The sequence below is a fragment of the Pleurodeles waltl genome, chromosome 2_2 (genome assembly GCF_031143425.1).
Source record: "Pleurodeles waltl isolate 20211129_DDA chromosome 2_2, aPleWal1.hap1.20221129, whole genome shotgun sequence".
In the NCBI taxonomy this organism is placed as follows: domain Eukaryota; kingdom Metazoa; phylum Chordata; class Amphibia; order Caudata; family Salamandridae; genus Pleurodeles; species Pleurodeles waltl.
In genome coordinates this window covers 902127252-902138702 of record NC_090439.1, presented here as the reverse complement: position 1 = coordinate 902138702, position 11451 = coordinate 902127252, and positions in this window count along the sequence as shown.

The following is an 11451-nucleotide window of genomic DNA, read 5'->3' as shown; positions in this document are numbered from 1 at the left end:
AAGAGCAAGTGGTCCCCTTACAGGGTGGCCAAACAGAAGTTCAAAGGGTGAGAATCCTACTCCCTTCTGAGGCACCTCTCTGTAAGCGAAAAGCAGACATGGCAGGAGGACATCCCATCTCCTTTTGAGTTTTTCTGGGAGCCCATGATCATGCCCTTTAATGTCTTGTTGAATCTCTCAACAAGGCCATTAGTTTGTGGATGATATGGTGTAGTGAATTTATAAGTCACTCCACACTCATTCCACATGTGTTTTAGGTATGCTGACATGAAGTTGGTACCTCTGTCAGACACCACCTCCTTAGGGAAGCCCACTCTGGTAAAGATACCAATGAGGGCCTTGGCTACTGCAGGGGCAGTAGTCGACCTAAGGGGAATAGCTTCAGGATACCTAGTAGCATGATCCACTACTACTAGGATGTACATATTTCCTGAGGCTGTGGGAGGTTCTAGTGGACCAACTATGTCCACACCTACTCTTTCAAAGGGGACCCCCACCACTGGAAGTGGAATGAGGGGGGCCTTTGGATGCCCACCTGTCTTACCACTGGCTTGACAGGTGGGGCAGGAGAGGCAAAACTCCTTAACCTTCTGGGACATATTGGGCCAGTAGAAGTGGTTGACTAACCTCTCCCACGTCTTGGTTTGTCCCAAATGCCCAGCAAGGGGAATATCATGGGCTAAGGTCAGAATGAACTCTCTGAAACCCTGAGGCACTACCACTCTCCTAGTGGCACCAGGTTTGGGATCTCTTGCCTCAGTGTACAGGAGTCCATCTTCCCAATAGACCCTATGTGTTCCATTTTTCTTGCCTTTGGACTCTTCCGCAGCTTGCTGCCTAAGGCCTTCAAGAGAGGGACAGGTTTCTTGTCCCTTACACAGCTCTTCCCTTGAGGGTCCCCCTGGGCCTAAGAGCTCAACCTGATAAGGTTCCAGCTCCATAGGCTCAGTTCCCTCAGAGGGCAGAACTTCTTCCTGAGAAGAGAGGTTCTCTTTTTCTTGCTGTGTTGCAGCTGGTTTCCCAGCTGACTTTCCTTTCCTCTTGGTAGGCTGGGCCTTTCTTCCAGACTCCAGCTCTACCTATTCACCCTGTGCCTTGCACTGTGCCCTTGTCTTGACACACACCAGTTCAGGGATACCCAGCATGGCTGCATGGGTTTTCAGTTCTACCTCAGCCCATGCTGAGGACTCCAGGTCATTTCCAAGCAAACAGTCTACTGGGATATTTGAGGAGACCACCACCTGTTTCAGGCCATTGACCCCTCCCCACTCTAAAGTTACCATAGCCATGGGATGTACTTTAGTCTGATTGTCAGCGTTGGTGACTGGATAAGTTTGTCCAGCCAGGTATTGGCCAGGGGAAACCAGTTTCTCTGTCACCATAGTGACACTGGCACCTGTATCCCTCAGGCCCTCTACACTTGTCCCATTAATTAAGAGCTGCTGCCTGTATTTTTGCATGTTAGGGGGCCAGGCAGCCAGTGTGGCTAAATCCACCCCACCCTCAGAGACTAATGTAGCTTCAGTGTGACACCTGATTTGCTCTGGGCACACAGTTGATCCCACTTGGTGACTGGCCATTCCAGTTTTAGCTGGATGGGAGTTAGCAGTGGTATATTTCTTGGGACAGGCCTTGTCTCCAGTTTGGTGTCCAGACTGACTACAGCTACGACACCAGGCCTTTTTGGGATCAAAGTTTTTACCCTTGTACCCAGAATTGTTTTGTGAAGAGGTTCTGGGCCCACCCTCCTGTGCAGGTTTTTGGGGGCCTGTAGAAGACTCTTTACTATTTTTGTTTTTGGCTGTCTCACCACCCTTCCCCTGGGGAGGTTTTGTGACCCCTTTCTTTTGGTCACCCCCTGTGGAAGTTTTGGACACCCTAGTCTTGACCCAATGGTCCGCCTTCTTTCCCAATTCTTGCGGAGAAATTGGTCCTAGGTCTACCAGATGCTGATGCAGTTTATCATTGAAACAATTACTTAATAGGTGTTCTTTCACACATAAATTGTACAGCCCATCATAATTACTTACACCACTGCCTTGAATCCAACCATCTAGTGTTTTTACTGAGTAGTCTACAAAGTCAACCCAGGTCTGGCTCGAGGATTTTTGAGCCCCCCTGAATCTAATCCTATACTCCTCAGTGGAGAATCCAAAGCCCTCAATCAGGGTACCCTTCAAGAGGTCATAAGATTCTGCATCTTTTCCAGAGAGTGTGAGGAGTCTATCCCTACACTTTCCTGTGAACATTTCCCAAAGGAGAGCACCCCAGTGAGATTTGTTCACTTTTCTGGTTACACAAGCCCTCTCAAAAGCTGTGAACCATTTGGTGATGTCATCACCATCTTCATATTTAGTTACAATCCCTTTAGGGATTTTCAACATGTCAGGAGAATCTCTGACCCTATTTATGTTGCTGCCACCATTGATGGGTCCTAGGCCCATCTCTTGTCTTTCCCTTTCTATGGCTAGGATCTGTCTTTCCAAAGCCAATCTTTTGGCCATCCTGGCTAACTGGATGTCCTCTTCACTGGAGTTATCTTCAGTGATTTCAGAGAGGTTGGTCCCTCCTGTGAGGGAACCAGCATCTCTGACTATTATTTGTGGAGTCAGGGCTTGAGAGGCCCTGTCCTCCCTAGATAGGACTGGTAGGGGGGAATCATCCTCCAATTCACTATCCTCATCCTCTGTGTTGCCATCCTCAGAGGGGTTGGCCTTTTCAAACTCTGCCAACAGCTCCTGGAGCTGTAGTTTGGAAGGTGTGGGGCCCATTACTATTTTCTTTATTTTACAGAGTGACCTTAGCTCCCTCATCTTAAGATGGAGGTAAGGTGTGGTGTCGAGTTCCACCACATTCATCTCTGCACTAGACATTATGCCTCTAAAAGTTGGAATACTTTTTAAGAATCTAAAACTAGTTCTAGGTTCTAATTCAAACTTTTACCAAACTTTTAAACTCTAAAAGGAAATGCTAACAGGGACTAACACAAGGCCCTAGCAGGACTTTTAAGAATTTAGAAAAATTTCAAATTGCAAAAACAATTTCTAATGACAATTTTTGGAATTTGTCGTGTGATCAGGTATTGGCTGAGTAGTCCAGCAAATGCAAAGTCTTGTACCCCACCGCTGATCCACCAATGTAGGAAGTTGGCTCTGTATGCACTATTTCAAAGTAAGGAATAGTATGCACAGAGTCCAAGGGTTCCCCTTAGAGGTAAGATAGTGGCAAAAAGAGATAGTACTAATGCTCTATTTTGTGGTAGTGTGGTCGAGCAGTAGGCTTATCAAAGGAGTAGTGTTAAGCATTTGTTGTAAATACACACAGGCAATAAATGAGGAACACACACTCAGAGACAAATCCAGCCAATAGGTTTTGTTATAGAAAAATATATTTTCTTATTTTAAGAACCACAGGTTCAAATTTTACATGTAATATCTCATTTGAAAGGTATTGCAGGTAAGTACTTTAGGAACTTTGAATCATTTCATTAGCACGTATACTTTTTACATAAAACACAATAAGCTGTTTTAAAAGTGGACACAGTGCAATTTTCTCGGTTCCTGGGGGAGGTAAAGTAATGTTAGTTTTCACAGGTAAGTAAGTCACTTACAGGTTTCAGTTTTTGGTCCAAGGTAGCCCACCGTTGGGGGTTCAGAGCAACCCCAAAGTTATCACACCAGCAGCTCAGGGCCGGTCAGGTGCAAAGGTCAAAGAGGTGCCCAAAACACATAGGCTTCAATGGAGAGAAGGGGGTGCCCCGGTTCCAGTCTGCCAGCAGGTAAGTACCCGCGTCTTCGGAGGGCAGACCACGGGGGTTTTGTAGGGCACCGGGGGGGACACAAGTTCACACAAAAAGTACACCCTCAGCGGCACTGGGGCGGCCGGGTGCAGTGTAGAAACAAGCGTCGGGTTTTCAATGTAAATCAATGAGAGACCAAGGGATCTCTTCAGCGTTGCAGGCAGGCAAGGGGGGGGCTCCTCGGGGTAGCCACCACCTGGACAAGGGAGAGGGCCTCCTGGGGATCACTCCTGCACAGGAGTTCCGTTCCTTTAGGTGCTGGGGGCTGCGGGTGCAGGGTCTTTTCCAGCCGTCGGGAAATGGAGTTCAGGCAGTCGCGGTCAGGGGGAGCCTCGGGATTCCCTCTGCAGGCGTCGCTGTGGGGGCTCAGGGGGGACAACTTTGGTTACTCACGGACTCGGAGTCGCCGGAGGGTCCTCCCTGAGGTGTTGGTTCTCCACCAGTCGAGTCGGGGTCGCCTGGTGCAGTGTTGCAAGTCTCACGCTTCTTGCGGGGAGTTGCAGGGGTCTTTAAGTCTGCTCCTTGAAACAAAGTTGCAGTTCTTTTGGAGCAGTGCCGCTGTCCTCGGGAGTTCCTCGGTTTGTTTGAAGCAGGGCAGTCCTCTGAGGATTCAGAGGTCGCTGGTCCTTTGGAAAGCGTCGCTGGAGCAGGGTTCTTTGGAAGGCAGGAGACAGGCCGGTAGGACTGGGGCCAAAGCAGTTGGTGTCTTCTGTTCTTCCTCTGCAGGGGTTTTTCAGCTCAGCAGTCTTCTTCTTCTTGTAGGTTTCAGGAATCTAAATTCTTAGGTTCAGGGAAGCCCTTAAATACTAAATTTAAGGGCGTGTTTAGGTCTGGGGGGTTAGTAGCCAATGGCTACTAGCCCTGAGGGTGAGTACACCCTCTTTGTGCCTCCTCCCAAGGGGAGGGGGTCACATCCCTAATCCTATTGGGGGAATCCTCCATCTGCAAGATGGAGGATTTCTAAAAGTTGGAGTCACTTCAGCTCAGGACACCTTAGGGGCTGTCCTGACTGGCCAGTGACTCCTCCTTGTTTTTCTCATTATTTTCTCCGGCCTTGCCGCCAAAAGTGGGGGTCGGGGCCGGAGGGGGCGGGCAACTCCACTAGCTGGAGTGTCCTGCGGTGCTGGCACAAAGGGGTGAGCCTTTGAGGCTCACCGCCAGGTGTGACAGCTCCTGCCTGGAGGAGGTGTTAGCATCTCCACCCAGTGCAGGCTTTGTTACTGGCCTCAGAGTGACAAAGCCACTCTCCCCATGGGGCCAGCAACATGTCTCTAGTGTGGCAGGCTGCTGGAACCAGTCAGCCTACACAGATAGTTGGTTAAGGTTTCAGGGGGCACCTCTAAGGTGCCCTCTGGGGTGTATTTTACAATAAAATGTACACTGGCATCAGTGTGCATTTATTGTGCTGAGAAGTTTGATACCAAACTTCCCAGTTTTCAGTGTAGCCATTATGGTGGTGTGGAGTTCGTGTAAAACAGACTCCCAGACCATATACTCTTATGGCTACCCTGCACTTACAATGTCTAAGGTATTGCTTAGACACTGTAGGGGCACAGTGCTCATGCACTGGTGCCCTCACCTATGGTATAGTGCACCCTGCCTTAGGGCTGTAAGGCCTGCTAGAGGGGTGACTTATCTATACCTGCATAGGCAGTGAGAGGCTGGCATGGCACCCTGAGGGGAGTGCCATGTCGACTTACTCGTTTTGTTCTCACCAGCACACACAAGCTGGCAAGCAGGGTGTCGGTGCTGAGTGAGGGGTCTCCAGGGTGGCATAAGATATGCTGCAGCCCTTAGAGACCTTCCTTGGCATCAGGGCCCTTGGTACCAGGGGTACCATTTACAAGGGACTTATCTGGATGCCAGGGTGTGCCAATTGTGGATACAAAAGTACAGGTTAGGGAAAGAACACTGGTGCTGGGGCCTGGTTAGCAGGCCTCAGCACACTTTCAATTCAAAACATAGCATCAACAAAGGCAAAAAGTCAGGGGGTAACCATGCCAAGGAGGCATTTCCTTACAGGGGGCCATTGTCAGTTTTTATTTCAGAGATAAGGCAGTGAGTGACCAGATCTTTTCAATCTGGAAAATCACGACCTCAGCCGTGAGAGCGGGGATGATCTCCACTTAAGGATATTTGGAGAAATCATAAATCACCACCATGGTGTATTGGCCATCAGGTAGACTACAAAAATCGAGTTTGGCTGAAACCCATGGTTGACGTAGGCCTGGTTCCCTCTCAACAGGGACAGGCCGGCTGGGTTCCCCAGAGGCTTGGCGCCATTCACACGACTGCACCGTGTTTTCGACTTGCTCATCCATTAGGGGAACCACACCTTTGTCTGAAGTCGACTCTTAGTTTTCAGCATACCTTGGTGTCCATTGTGTGCCAACTGTACCACCCGATAAGGGAGGGAGGATGGAATTACTCAGTAGCCTCGCAGCAAGCACCCATTGGGGTCCACGAACAGGTTCAATGCGAACATGGTACAAGCTCTCCATTATTTGCTTGGAGGCAGGTGTGAGCGAGGATAGTTGCTTCCTCACAGCATGCCACTGATTGGAACGGATTGCCTAAAAAGCTTTTTAAAAGCAGTCATCTTGCGCCGTGGCCTGAATTATCGTGTCAGTCGAGACAGGTAACGGTCGGGACCTGTCAGACACATACCTTACATATTCCTCGGTTTCATGAGCTTCGTGGATCTCGCTATTGGTGGCCACTCGCAGATGACTAGACAAGTAGTCAGCCGGATTATCCGACCCCGGCCGGTATTCCAAACTACATCTATAGTCCTGCTATTGGAGCATCCACTTCTCTATCTGCGGCAGGGGTTTCAACACTGTCCCGTTGAAGAGGGGAATGAGGGGCTTATGATTGGTGGTAATGAGGAATGGTTGGCCATATACATAAAGGTGAAAATATTTGCAGCCCCAGTGCACAGCTATGGCCTCTTTCTCAATTTGCGTATACCGTTGCTCGGTGTCAGTCAATGACCGGCTCACAAATGCCACTGGTGACCACTCATCATTTTCTTGTTTTTGGAGCAATACAAACCGTAGGCATTTTGGGCCAGCATCAACTGCAATTGTCATGTCTTTGCAGGGATCAAAATATGATAGAATGCTGTCACTGGACAAAGCATCCTCAGTAGCTCAAACGCAGTTTGTTGGGCTGACCCCCATACCCAAGGTTCTGAAGACTTCTTCAGGTTTCTGAGTGGCTGTGTCAAAGAGGAAAGGTCCTTAATGAAATGGCCACAGTAGTTGACCATTCCGAGAAAGTTTCGGACTTCAGTCACATTGGTAGGTGGGGGCGCATGCTTAATGTCTTGGACCTTCTCAGGATCTGGTGCCACGCCATCCGCTGAGAGCACATATCCAAAAAACTGGATCCTGTTGGTGAGAAACTCATACTTTCGGCGGTGAAGGATCAAACCAGATTCTTTGATTCTTTGTAGCACGCTCTTGAGCCTGGTATTGTGCTCTGGGATGGTCGCTGCATGGATTAAGATGTCATCACTGACATTGATAGCGCCAGGCAGATCTGCTAAAAGTTTGTGAATGACATTTTGGAAAACTTCGGCAGGGCTAGAGATGCCAAAACTTAGTCTTTTGTAACGCCTTAACCCTACATGTGTCGAGAATGTTGTTATATAGCGTGACTCCTTGGCTTGAACCAACTGGTGGTACCCAGAGCGCAAGTCCAGCTTGGAGAACCAACAGGATCCACATAGTTCACCTATCAAGCCATCGATTGTGGGGATCAGATGTCTTTTGCGCTTGATAGCAATGTTGAGGAGATGCATGACTATGCAGATGTGTACTTCTCCTGGCTGTTTGGGATTCAGCGTAACCACTATCAGAGATACCCACGGTGTGGGTCCGGTGATGCATTCTATGATGCCAGCTGCTTCAAGTTGATCCAAGTCTTTCTCCACCTGTGGTCTGCGGTGGAAGGCAATGCATCAGTTCCGGAGTGCCACTGGCTGCATGGTCTTGTCGGTGTGTAGTTTCACCTCTCTATGACGCAAACAGCCTATAACCTCAAACAAGTCGCGGAACTGGTGGAGGAGTTCAGTCACCCACTCTTGATGTATGCCAAAAGCAAAGGTGACAACGCCTAAATCTTCTGCTGCTTGGCATCCTAAGAGCATCCCATGCCCTGCTTCAGCCACATATACTTGCGCGTGGACTGACTGCAATCAGTATGTGATGGATGTTTGAATCTGCCTCTGAGAGAGAGTGGCATATTCGGACTATACATGTACACTTTTACCTTTGCTGCCTCTAAGGCGGGTGCCGGAATCTTCTGGTGATATACATCGGCAGTCAAGATGTTTATGGAGACCCTGGTGTCAACAACAGCAAGGGTTGGATGGGCGCCTACCTGAATTTGGCACCGTGGCAGTTTCTTGGATGAATGGTCTGCATTGCCTATGGTGAACAAGGAGTGGATGACATGTTCCCCAGCGTTATTGTCATCCATGTCACTGCCTGTCTTGGACCTGCTTGTGGAGGCGTATCCTAGTCTGCTCGATCTGCATACCTTCACAAAGTGATTGAGCTTCCCGTATCCTGCGCATTTCTTTCCCCGGGCAGGGCAGTCACTTGGTCAGAGTGATGGTCCACCACAATACCCACATGGCTTTGATGGAGGCCTGATGTTTCGGGGTCTAGCTTTGTTAGGAGGTAATGCAACTGTGTTAACTGGTTCTTCTTTGATTGGTCTCTGGAGTGCGGCCTCCATATGTGAGGCTCGGGCCTTGGACAACTCGTTAGTGCGTCCCATCGTGAGGATGTTAGGTAGGGACCTCCCCTACTCCTCAAGGATTCTTTCTCACAGCATTGCTGACGTGCACCCCTGGATCACTTGGCCTCTGATCTCATCTGCGAACCAACACGTGTTGACTAGGTCTTTGAGCCTCATATGGAATGAATCAATCGATTCTTTTGCTTGCTGTCTGGCTTTCCTGAACACAAAGCGTTCTTAGTCTGTGATTGCCATGGGTTCGAACTACATATTCAGGGGAGCAATCAGGGTTACATGCGTTTTGGGGGTTGCCTCCGTGAGGTTCTTCAATATTTTGTAGATGTCTTTTCCCTCAAGGTGTAAGATCATAAATATTATGCATTTTCAACTTTGGTGGCCTCAAAAAATAGTAAGACTCTGTCGACCCAGTTCTTGCATCGCGGGGCTTGTGCGGACGGGGCCCCTCAACTGGAGGGATGACAGACATGTTGAGTCAGAGCAGAGATTGTATGACGTGGCTGTCTCTAGTTTGCAGCGCGCAAGGTGGAGAGATACTTGCTTCCCTCTCACAGTACTACTGCCACTCGCAGTTTGAAATGAGCACTTTTTGTTCTGTTGTGCCGTGCCCTCTGTGTAAGGACTATATGGTATGGTCTCTGACTCGTATGCAATATTTAGGGGTACGATATTCAGCATCTAGTGTTTTTTCTTCTCCACTTATATTTTCTGTTTTGGATTTTTTTAATTATTTTTTTATTTATTTTTGTTTTCCAGTGATGTGCAGCACTGTGGTATATGGATTGGAATCCCAAAGGCTTATATCTTATATCCTTTCATTTTCCCATATTTTCTACTTGTGTGCTCTTGAAACAGTTACAGTACCTTCTGGGGGAGCACACGGGGCAGGATGAAGAAGTTTCAGCTGTCTTTGCACAACTTCCAGTTCCAGCACACCTGTCTCACCGAGAGGCAGCATGCAGCAGAATGGTTCTGGCTTTTGGAGCTGACCAGGGGAGGCGGGGCTTTGGAGGCAGGTGAGCGTTCTGGAGCACGCGCTGAAACAACACGCTCTGCTCTTCAGTGCTGGCTCCGAGTGCTTCCGACGGAGTGGCAGGGGATTCTGAGGCCTCCCACAACGGTCGGACTTCAGGAGAGATGTTGCTGTGGAAATGCACGCAGCACGAGCCCTGCGTGTAATCAGAATTTTAGGGATATTATACTCAAAGCTTAAATTGTAGTGATTTGTCAGCTGGATTTGTGTTCTGCTGGAGAAATAAAAAGATATGGAGTGTTTGTATTGTTTCTTAATGAGATGGTCAGTTTATACTAGTTGTAGCAAGGTGGTAGTATCATGTGGCATGAATGGGGAGCCTTGCCATGTAATACAAGCACACTACACAGTTTTGGACCTTAGATTCACGCTAGTAAACCTTAGTTCAGTCCTGGTAGTGTGGCGAAGAGCAGTCAGGCTACTTAGAGAAACACGTGTAAAGCATTTCACAATACCAACATGGACAATAAGTAAATGGCACAACTCAAAAGAAACCCAAATCCAACTTAGAAAAATAAAGCTTATTTTTACATAAATTCAGACACCAAAATGCACTTTTGAAGTTACACACAACCAGAGTTATGAATTTTAAAAGCTTAAAAAATAGGATATTTTCACAGTTTAAATGGCTCCCATTGAAGGCAATGGAGAAAATCAATGTGTGCAATTGGGCATTTGCAGGGTGAGTTCCGGGGAGTCTACCTGAACTTAAGGTTCTGCGGTGCCCTAGACCAAGAGTCAACAGTCAGTTTCTTATTACCTTGCCCTGGGAGTCCGGGTGCGAAGGTTCTTAGGCTGTCCTTGGAGCTGACAGGTCTACAGCTGTTGGTACGTTTGCACCAATTGGCAACAGGTACTTTGGATGTAGAGTTCTTTGAGGGTGCCAGGAATCAACAGTTGGAACGTCACCAGCAGAGGTGGCTTCTAGATGTCAAACATGGGAGCTGGTCGTGCCAAAGATGCTTTGCTGCTCCTCTCGAGGTCACTCTCTTCAGGATGCAGAACCACAGGACAGGGGTCATTGCCGACGTCAGTCTCTCTGCTGGGGGTCTGCTCTGCTCTGGAGTCGGTGATGTCCGATTTGCAGTCCGTTTTTGGATTTGCGACAGACAAGCCTTGGTAGCTGCAAAGTGGTTTGCTGTTACCTTGACAGCTGTATGTCGTCCGGCAGGGAGTAGAGGCTTGAAACTTCCCCAATCCTTGGATCCTGGACACCGAGATCCTTTAGGGTCACTCTCATAGAGCCTGTCAAGTCACACTTCTTTGACTTCAGCAAAGCATTCACTCCTGCAATTTACAGGGGACATGGCACCACCAGTCAGGGGAGTCTTTCTTTGCTTCTCGGTGTCCAGTGGTGTCATTCTTGCTGAAACCAATCAGCTTTGACCTCGGGCACACGTCAGTCACTCAGTTCAAGTGGTGGTCTCCGTTGGTCATTTCTGTGTCCTCTCTTCGAGCTGTGGCTGGAGTCCAGGTCCTGTTGTAGGTGAACACATCTTCTCTATTTTCAAGTCAGAAATACATTTCTGGTGCCAGGGGAGCACCTTAAATCCTGGTTTTAGGGGTATTAAGGGTGAGGGGACAGTGGCCAATGGGGTACTGGTTCCCGCAGCTAGCCTGCCCCTGTAGTGACCACTTCCTGTTGAAGTGGCTCACTTTTCTACCCAGAATCCACTAAACCTAAGGGTTGCCGAGATGTCAGAACCCTCTCTCAGCTGTACAGACCTCCTAGCCTACCCTAAAAGTGTGGCTAGTCTTTTAGAGGTGTCCGCCTTCAGCATAGCTAATTTCCTGCCTGTCAGGCTGGACATGGCAGGAAGGGCTTTGACCTCAAGTGGGAGACAAGTAATCA